This window comes from Cydia splendana, chromosome 8, assembly GCF_910591565.1.
Source record: "Cydia splendana chromosome 8, ilCydSple1.2, whole genome shotgun sequence".
Classification (NCBI taxonomy): domain Eukaryota; kingdom Metazoa; phylum Arthropoda; class Insecta; order Lepidoptera; family Tortricidae; genus Cydia; species Cydia splendana.
In genome coordinates this window covers 18797327-18808422 of record NC_085967.1, presented here as the reverse complement: position 1 = coordinate 18808422, position 11096 = coordinate 18797327, and the positions used below count along the sequence as shown (strand labels likewise).

The 11096-nt window shown below is 39.1% G+C and overlaps 1 pseudogene; it reads left to right on the top strand.

Annotated features, from left to right (window-relative positions):
* The first annotated feature begins 788 nt into the window (after positions 1–788).
* On the top strand, positions 789–9854 carry LOC134793271 (luciferin sulfotransferase-like; annotated as a pseudogene).
* The last annotated feature ends 1242 nt before the right edge of the window (positions 9855–11096 follow it).

The window sequence follows — 11096 nt, the reverse complement described above, 5'->3', positions numbered from 1 at the left end:
TTTTTCGAAGGTGAGAGATATTGGATATGTTACAGTAGAAATAATATAACTAGTCCATGTCACCAATCACTCTTTTTTACGGTTTCTGTCAGATAAAATGATCAATAAAATTAAATAAACAAGAATTGTAACTCACGCGGCTAGAAGATGTTGATGTCAAATTTAGCCAGTCTTCTCCGAGATCATGGGGACAACGCCGTCCTCGAAACGTCGGAGGTACTTAAATCTAAAAACTTAAATACGCGATTAAGTCCCTTGTGCAATTTAATAATGTTTAAAAATCGGGAAAGTTTAAATCAGCGTTAAACAAGAATTGCTTGTTTAAAGGTATTCGATTATTAGCAAATTAAAACTATGGTGTTTTGCTCCAGTCATGGGCAGTATGGCACTATTAATTTTAAACTAACAAAAATCATTGAATAATCAAACTTAATCGGCTCTATGGCTCTTGTTTGTGGTAAAATGTTGCCAGCATTTTAAATTGATCATAAATATGTACTTATTTTACAGGATTTTAGATCATCCCATTACTGGCGCCATGGCCATCATAGGGGCGTTCACTATATTCATAGTTAACTCTCGTTAAGGTAAACGTACTGGTGCTCGACGCGGTCCCAGTACAGGTCATCTTGAAACTTAAGTCATTGTCAATAGAGGTGACAGCAGGGTGTCATCTATTGGGCATTCGCATGTCGAGCACTAGTACGTTTACCTTATTATGACAATTTTTTATCCTAAAATATCGAAATGTAGCAGAAATAACTAGTTTTTTTTGCAGGATGCCGTTTTCGCGGCCCTTCCAGCGGTACCGGTTACGTTATTCCTACAAGATACAAAGAGCATGCTGACAATATCTTGAATATGGCTGTTCGACCAGACGATGTATGGGTGACTGGGTATCCTCGGTCTGGTAATGTCAAAGAAAGCTTCCTTAATATACCTATAGAATGTATTGAGATTAGGTATTACTTACATATAAATGGTTTGATTCCGTAATTACAAAAAAACCTTACAATAATTTTACTTGCATCGTGGTTTCATAAAACCATACAATTACATTTTATTTTATTCTTAAAATAAAAGTAGAACATTAAGTTGAAACTAGTTTTCACCAAAGCCCACACAAATTAAACTAATAGTTTTCATCCAGGCTTTTCAATAGACCAGTACGGTTATCATCAGTTTATCACTGACATAAACGCCGTCGAGAACGTAATTTACTTTCTATACATCTCGCTCGCACTCGCATATTAGTGCAAACGGGATGTATAGAAAGTAAATTACGTTCTCGACGGCGTTTATGTCAGTGACAAACTGATGGTAACCGTACAGGAAATAGGAAATTCACGATTACACTAAAATCTGGCTTTTACGTTAGTTTTATGGATCGAAAACCGAACAATTTTTAATGCTTAATATATAAACCAATAAAAGTATATTTGGTATTAATAGGAACAACGTTTACACAAGAGTTGGTCTGGCATGTCGTGAAATGCATGCGATTTTGATACGGCTTCGAAGATCCCTTTGATGGAGCGATATATGTTTCTCGAGTAAGTATAAATTAATTAGGTGGCTTCACCCCATTAGTTAAAAAACTTCATCATCATATCAGCCCTTTATCGCCCACTGCTGAGCATAGGCCTCTCTTCGAGTACGCCACTTATCCTGGTCCCGAATCAATCTCATCCAGAATCTTGGGTACTTAGTTAGGTACCATCAAATATGCCTACTATGCTCCAAATTTCCATAATTATTAATTATAAATTTTTTTGCCATGCAGATTTCTAAAATGAGCAAAGAAATACAGAAAAAAATACTTAGTTATACATTTTATGTATTTCTAACCGATATCGGATCGAACACTGTGAAAAGGTTATTAGTTAATTTATGTTTCATCTCTCACTCACAAACACAGGTCAGAATGACAGAATTTAAACAATTTCTTTAAAGTCCGTCATATTTTATGATCTTCACAGAAGCGACCTTAAAGGATGAGGATGACTCACTTTTGACTGGGCCGTGTCCGGGCCGGAGCTTCCGGGGCTTACTTTTCTATGACATGATATGACAGGTGATCACGTGATGCTTTCCATAGAAAACGATGCGCCGAATCTCCGGTCCGGACAAGGCCCGGTCTAACGTGTCATCCTTAACGTCCTTAACTCATGGTAAAAATGTTTATGACCCTCATATTTATTTCAGAGGAAAAATGTCAGTTAATCTAATCCAATCAAAGCTGAAAGGAGAAGTTTCTGAACCCATTTATACTCAAAAGGCTATAGACGCAGCGCGTTCTCCTCGGTTTATAAAAACTCATGCGCCCTTCTCGCTTTTGCCCGCAAATCTACTGGACACCACTAAAGTAGTGTACATAGCCCGAGACCCGAGGGATGTAGCAGTATCTCTTTATCAGGTCTTAAAAAAGTTGATGCTCTTTACGGCAGACTTGAAAAGTTTTTGGAATCTTTTCTTCAATGATTTGGGTAAGTTAATCTTGTGTTTATTTACAGGTAAAGTCAAAGTCAAAGTCAAAGTGTTTATTTGTAAAACATAGGTAAAACTGTTACAGTGGTGTCAAAGATTATAATGGTGGTAATGGGTATCACTATGTTTTGCTTATTGGCGTACAAAAACATGTCCTTAGGATAATTTATAAAATAAAATAACTTAGCTAACAAATACAGACAAATAGTAAAAATAAAAACATTAAAAATTACAATTAAAAAAGAATTAATTAATAATATTGCCAATCTTATATAATAACAATAAAATCATTCCAACGCAGGGCAGCTTGTGGCGAGCTGTTGGGGATTAGCGACCTCACGTACCCGAGTGCTCCTGGAGAGTTCTGTTACCCGCAAGGAGGGTGGGTGGGACAGGATTCTCTGCCTCTGGCTTGCCTTAGCCGGCCGGCCAGAGTGGAGTCGTTAGAGCTATAAGCTCCAGGGGTGGAAGTGAAATATGCATAAGACGCGAGTTGGCACAGTGGCTGTTAACAGCCACTGGGTAGAAAGCGGCGCACACCTCTCGACACCCCTGAGCCGCTCACACCGGTGTTGCCCTTGAGCCATCCTAGATGTCGCTTTTTGTGGGGGCCCATCTTGTGAGGGCGAGTCACCGTCTGCCGGAAATAAAATTGCATACCGTTTTATTAGGCAGGCGTCCGGTTTTTTACCCCATAGCTCAGTTCTTAGTCCATCGCTTTCACCCAATAACCTAGTTCATTTTAGATTCCATCAACTCTCAATAGTCCTTACACCCTGGCGGGTGCTGCCTCTGCGTGCGTCCCATGACACGGGCAAGGGCAGCCTCCGCTCGGTGTACCCCTTACATTTCATTAAAGTGTCAAAAGGGCCTCTACGTGTTGGCTTCGGCTCCGCGCACGCCTCCCAAAGGTCCGGAACACCATTGTTCCGTGATGGGAAAGACATACAAATCATTCCTTACATAAAATAGAAACATTTCAATACATTGAAAATATTAAAATTAAATTATACATGTCAAGGTATTCATTTTGAATTACGTAAGATAATGTTTCGCATGTTAAGAAATCTGAGATTGAATAAAAACATTTGTCAATAAGTAATTTTTTCAGCTGTTTCTTAAATTGTTGGATTGGCAATGATTTAATTCTATCTGGCAATTTATTATAGATTTTGCTCGCTAAACAAAATACGCTTTTGCGTTTTAGCGCGGTGTTTGCGCATTCTATAAATAAGTTTTTACCATACTTGGTACTTCTAGGAAAGACATCTGAGACCGTTCTAAATAAGGTTAACTTTGACTTGACGAAGACTGCAGTTTCAAGTATGTAAAGGCATGGAAACGTTAATATTTGTAGTTCCTTAAAATGTGGCTCACAGCTGTTTTCTCGCTTGAGTCCACGAATTGCTTTTACACATTTCTTTTGAGCTATAAATACAGCTTTTCTGTTGGTAGAGTTCCCCCAATACATGATGCCGTAGCGTAAGGTCGATGCCACAAAACCGTGGTATGCTGTCATGACAGTCTCTAGACTTGCCTGCTTGGTAAGCTTATATAAGGCAGAAGTAAATTGATTTAACTTTTTACAAATGGCTTCGGTGTGAGACCTCCATGCCAGCCTACTGTCGATTTGAAGTCCTAAGAATTTAGTATCATTCACCGCTTCAATTAAAGATCCTTGATAATCGCAATTAATGGATCAAATTGGTGATCGTTGATTGAAATGGATAATTTTAGTTTTGTTTAAGTTAATCAGTAAGTTATTACTTTCAAGCCACTCAATGATATTACGTAAAGTATTGTTAATTTCGTGTTCATAACTATCGGTGTTCTTACTTTCAATAACTACTGTACTGTCGTCTGCGAAAAGGACCATCGGGTATTTGATATGCCGCATTAATGTAATGATCTCCATTAATGTAAAGGAGGAATAGAAGTGGCCCTAAAACGCTGCCCTGGGGGACTCCATATACAGTATTACGTTTTGTAGATGTATAAGTTTCCTGTATTTTTTGATTTAAGTCTAGCTGTGTTAGATGGGTGTACTGTTCCCTGTTACTTAAGAACGACTCTATGAGGTCAAACACGTTTCCACGTATGCCATAGCAGCTAAGCTTTCTCAAAAGGATAGTATGGTCAACATAGTGGAATGCTTTTTTCATATCCATAAATATGGCGCATATTTGCCCCCGGTTGTCCATAGCATTAATAACCGGATGCAGAAGGTACTGCCATATTTATGGACGTATGCCTGCGAAATCCCTTCTGCTCAGGTGCTAGTAGTTTATGCTTCTCTAGAAAAGTGTATAGGGTTTCGTAAATGACTTTCTCAAAAATCTTAGAGAATATGGAGACAAGAGCGATGGACCTATAATTCGCCATATTAGTCTTATCATCTCTTTTATGCAGAGGCTTAATAATAGTTATTTTTAAATTATCCGGATAGACGCCTGATGCTATGCTAAGATTTATTATGTGACTTAAAGGCGATGCGATAATGTCCGGCCCGGGTTCCCGCGGGCCGCCTGTTGCCGACCGCTGATTGAAAACATTGTGTGTAAGGGTAAGAATAGTACAAACCAGAGTTGGGCAAAAATTAACTTGAATAAGAATAAGAATAAAAACAGAAATTTTATTCTTATTCAAATCGATTTGAGTTAGAATAATTCTTGCACTAGTTATTTTAGAATAAAATTAAGGTGAATAAATCATGTGACTTTTATTTTAAATGCGGAATAAAATACAGAATAATTATTCTAGAAGTGGGACTATTCTAAATAAGGTTTTATTCAATTAAAATGTTATTTAGAATTAAGTTAATTTTTGTAGTAACAATCGGTTATATTTTGTAAGTTGATTTTCACCCTTCTATTTAAAAGTCGGATTGAATTGATATTTGTTACTTTAGTTTAGGTACAGTACACATTGAAGAGTTTCGCTATACACTATCTAGTTCTATCATCCGATCAGGGTGCTTAGCCAATATGCCAAACGTTAACGGTCCGTAGAGTTGCGTATAGTCTCTCTCTATCACTCTTACATATTAGTGCGATAGAGAGACAGATAGCGTTTCGTTGTCGTAGCACAAACGATTGGCATGTTGGCTACGCACCCAAGGTGCCTAGCCAAGATGACAATTTTTCTTTTTAATTTAATAACCAAATCATTAGGTAAATTTAGCTGTTCTGGGGGCCTAGCCAAGATGCCAATCGCTTGTGCTCCGACAACGAAGCACTTTCTGTCTCTATCGCTCTTACATATTAGTGCGATAGAGAGACAGAGACAGCGTTTCGTTCTCGTAGCGCAAACGTTTGGCATATTGGCTACGCACTCAAGGTGCCTAGCCAAGATGCCAATTTTTGTCTTTAATTTAATAACCAAATCTTTGGGTACAATTTAGCTGTTCTAGGGGCCTAGCTAATATGCCAATAGCTTGCGCTCCAACAACGAAGGGTTTTCTGTCTCTATCACTCTTACATATTAGTGCGATAGAGGGACAGAGAGAGCGTTTCATTGTCGTAGCGCAAACGATTGGCATGTTGGCTACGCACCCAAGGTGCCTAGCCAAGATGACAATTTTTCTTTTTAATTTAATAACTAAATCATAAGGTAAATTTAGCTGTTCTGGGGGCCTAGCCAAAATGCCAATCGCTTGTGCTCCGACATCGAAGCACTTTCTGTCTCTATCACTCTTACATATTAGACCGATAGAGAGACAGAGATAGCGTTTCGTTCTCGTAGCGCAAACGATTAGCATGTTGGCCACGCACCCAAGGTGCCTAGCCAAGATGACAATTTTTGTTTTTAATTTAATAACTAAATCATTAGGTATAAGTAATGTAGCTGTTCTGGAGGCCTTGCCAATATGCCAATCGTTTGCGCTACTACAACGAAATGGTATCTGTCTCTCTATCGCACTAATATGTAAAAGTGATAGAGGTAGAAAGCGCTTCGTTGTTGGAGCGCAAGCGATTGGCATGTTGGCTAGGCCCCCAGAACTGCTAAATTGTATCCAAAGATTTGGTTATTAAATTAAAAACAAAAATTGTCATCTTGGCTAGGCACCTTGGGTGCGTACCCAACATGCCAATCGTTTGCGCTACTACAACGAAACGGTATCTGTCTCTCTATCGCACTAATATGTAAGAGTAATAGAGGCAGAAAGCGCTTCGTTGTTGGAGCGCAAGCGATTGGCATGTTGGCTAGGCCCCCTGAACTGCTAAATTGAACCTAATGATTTGGTTAGTAAAATAAAAATAATACGGTTACTAAAACTATGCGACAGTCAATTTGTAAGATTTTATTCCATAAAATGGGTATAAATTAGACAAGAGACCAACTACTATTACATCTACCTAACTATACGTAATTAGTACCTATACGGTACCCAGACCACATTTTTATTCGAGGAATATTATTTCAAATAAAAATCATGATTATATTTATTTGATTAAGAATATGTTATTCTCATTCAATTTTTTCTCATACGAATTATTCCCGACCAAAATTATTTGAATATTTTCGACGGGAATAAAATCGAGATGATTTTATTCCTACAAGTTCTTATTCAAATAATGATTTTATTCTTGAATGCCCAACACTGGTACAAACTCGAGTCTTTAATTCACTCCAGCCTGCAACTCTCGGGAATTTAAAGACCTCGTTTGCTATATTTCACTTCCCATTATATACTCGAGTTACAAGGCCCTGCCGGTATTTTTTTGATTAATTAATAATTAGTATAATTACAATACCTACTGAGTGTTTTCTTAAAACTTAACTTTGCTCCACTTGCTCAGGCATTCCTTCACATTAAGGATGACTCACGCTAGACCGGACCGGGCCGGAGCTTCTAGCCCTTCATTTTCTATGGAAAACACCACGTGATCACCGATCAGCCGTCATAGAAAATGACATGTCGGACGCCTTAGCCTGGGCACGGCTCAGTCTAGCGTGAGTTATCCTTTATGTAAGTAAATTACAAATTATCAATTAATATACGATTTCTTCCTTCGATCGTGTTTTAGTTTATCGCCACTCGTTGCGATTTTCCTACTTTCCGCACCTGTGTCGTAAATAACTATTAAATTATTGTTTACAGTTATCTATTCCCCAATTTTGGCGCATGTCAGAGAAGCGTGGGAGCTCCGTCATCATCCAAATATGATGTTCATATTCTACGAAGATATGTTAAAGGTGACTATCGGCTCGATTCGGGAAATGAATTAGAGATTAACTAGATACGATATAGTAAAGATATGTGACGTTCCACGGCAAAAGGTACCTTATGGCGGCTAGCGCCGCGATTCGGGAAATGAATTAGAGATTCACTAGATATGAAATAGTAAAGATATGTGACGTTCCACGGCAAAAGGTACCTTATGGCGGCTGGCGCTTACGTCGCATAGCGCCGCAATAATTTTGGAGCGGCGTTAATAATAGCGTAAGCGCCAACCGCCATTACCTTTTGCCGTGGAACGTCACATATCTTTACTATATCGTATCTAGTTAATCTCTAATTCATTTATTACATTACTGCACTTTAACTTTATCTTTGCATACTTGTTTCAGGATGTGCCCTTATCTATCAAACGGCTAGCAGATTTCCTTGACAAGAAGATAACTGATGAACAAATCGTTAAACTTAGTGAGCACTTGAATATTAAGAACTTCAGGAACAACGAGTCTGTGAACCCGACGTGGGTGGCTAAGAGTGGAAACCCCAATGCCGAGGGTTTTATTAGAAAAGGTAACTTTTATAGGGTTGTAAATTGTTTGTCCGAACATTATATAAAATAATACTCATATGCCCGAATTTTATTTGCCCGAATTGTTTGTTTACCATAAAAATGATGTGACATACTCTTTGTTTACCCGATTATTAGATTCCAGAACGTACGAGTGCCATACGTGTTGTTGTCCATATTATTAATTGTAATAATATTATTTAATAGAATATTTAACCTCACCTAACCCACTTTTCCAGTAGTATTTCTTTTCTGTAAGGGTCGCAGTTCAAACCTAACCTAACCCATTTTTCTAGTAGCATTTGATATCTGTAAGGGTCGCAATTCAAACCTAACCTAACTCACTTTTCTGATAGCATTTCTTTTCTGTAAGGGTCGCAGTTCAAACCTAAGCTAACCCACTTTTCCAGTAGCATTTCTTTTCTGTAAGGGTCGCAGTTCAAACCTAACCTAACCCACTTTTCCAGTAGCATTTCTTTTCTGTAAGGGTCGCAGTTCAAACCTAACCTAACCCACTTTTCCAGTAGCATTACTTTTCTGTAAGGATCGCAGTTCAAACCTAACCTAACCCATTTTTCTAGTAGCATTTGGTTTCTGTAAAAAAATTATACTATGGCTAGTGATCATTATGGCTTACAATGATGATGACAAATGATATTATTGAAATTGATTTTATGCGAAACAAAGTTTCTGGCACGTGACTAATATAGTAAACAATAAGTATTGCATATGTAATTATGGGAAACAATATAATGGCTGTTGACTATTATGGCAAATGAAATTATGGCAAATGAAATTCTGGCAAGTGGGTGTATACCCATTTATAGAGTCTGTGCGGAAAGAGAAGAGTCGTAGAATGTATTGGATCCCATACATTTCACGACACTTCTCTTACCGCACATACTCTAATTAGTACTATAGTCGACGGGTAGAGAATGCTTTATGTCTGTTCGTAAATATTTTTCTAGACTAGAAGCCGCAACGTCAGCGTTGTGAATACGGATCTACCCTATTTTCTCGTTCATTTTAAAATGTTCAAGCCTCACGGGAGTTTAATATGTGTTTCCCTTCCCGTCACGGAACAATGGTGTTACGGATATTTGGGGGGCGTGCGTGGAGCCGAAGCCGGCACGTACCCCTTTTGACACTTTGATCAAATTATGTAAGGGGTACACCGACAGGATGCTGCCCTTACCCGTGTCATGGGGTGCACGCAGAGGCAGCACCCTATGGGGTGTAAGGACTATTGAGAGTTGATGAAATGACCTAGGCTGTTGGGTGAAAGCGATGGACAAAATTCTGGGCTATATGGGATATAAAACCGGACGTTGCCTAATAAAACGGTATGTAATTTGATTTCCGGCAGACAGTGACTCGCCCCCACAAGATGGGGCCCCACAAAAAGCAACATTTAGGATAGCTCAAGGGCAATACTGGTGTTACGGCTGAGGGTGGAGGGTAGAGAGGTAAAGTTTTTATTTTATTTCAGGTGTCTCGGGCGCATGGCGCGAGCAGTTCGACGAGGAGATGGCGGCGCAGGCGCAACGTTGGATGCGCGAGAACCTCGCTGGCTCTGACCTGCGCTTTCCTGACTATAGCTCCTAGTTGATAGCACAGATCTATAATAGTAAGTTCGCCTGTCTTAATGGGAACGATGACAAGTGTTATTGGAAGTATTGAATTTAGAAATAATATGTGATAATATGCGTCAATTATTACGGGTTTTATTTTGTTTAAGTGTTTATAACTATATATTCCATGATATAATCACCAACCTAGCTGAGCTCATGCCTTTGGGCATGCATTGGGCATGAGCCTATGCTGAAGCTCATGCAAACTCATGTTCATGAGCTGACATGGACAACGCTGCACTAGCCACGTTGCAACAGAAGCGCAGATATAGTCCGAATGTAACCATTAAAGAGTTTTCTCCGGTAGGAAATACAAAAATAACGACTACATAACTCCTACATCTCCATAGGTATGTAGTCGTCCTCCGAGCCCATGCTCGCTCTATACAATTGTACGTAGTGATGTATCGTCACCCCGAATATATTTACGTTTACGACTGACGTTACGAGTGGAAAGCCACAAAATCGCTTTAAACGAGCCGTTAAACTGACGCATTGGACTCAACCAGCAATAACTGAGGCTTTATTATATCCCCACACTGAGTTCTAGGCTCAACCAGACTTGTGTAAGTATGCTCTCTGATTACATATAGTTATAACGGGCCTCGGGGTCGGAGTTAAACTAGTTTATTTAAAGCATTCGACTGAATGACCAAAGGGAATATTGTGTGTGTTATCGGACCATTCTTTGCGGATTTACGGCGTATCGGGACGATAACTCTTCTAAAGTTGGATTATTCGGTAAAAGGTATAATGTGGACGGACGATAGTAAAAAAAAAATTCCAAACATTTAATCAGATCAACCACCAAAAGTCCAAAGCTAATATTATTTGTGGATATCAAAGATGCGTGCGACTTTCAATCCGGAGGCCGCGGGTTCAAACCCCAGCTCGTACCAATGAGTATTTGATATTTACCAATTGCTTTCCGGGGAAGGAAAACATCGTGAGGAAACCGGACTAATCCCAATAAGGTCTAGTTTACCCTCTGGGTTGGAATGTCAGATGGCAGTCGTTTTCGTAAAAACTAGTGCCTACGCAAATTCTCGGGATTAGTTGCCAAGCGGACCCCAGGCTCCCATGAACCCTGGCAAAAAATGCAGGGACAACACGAGAAAGATGATCAAGGCCATTTCACATGAGATTTAGGTTAGGTACCTACAAATTAAGTGGGGCACATATCGATGCTCGCATATTATATGAAGATAGGAAGAGTTGAGATATTGGACGA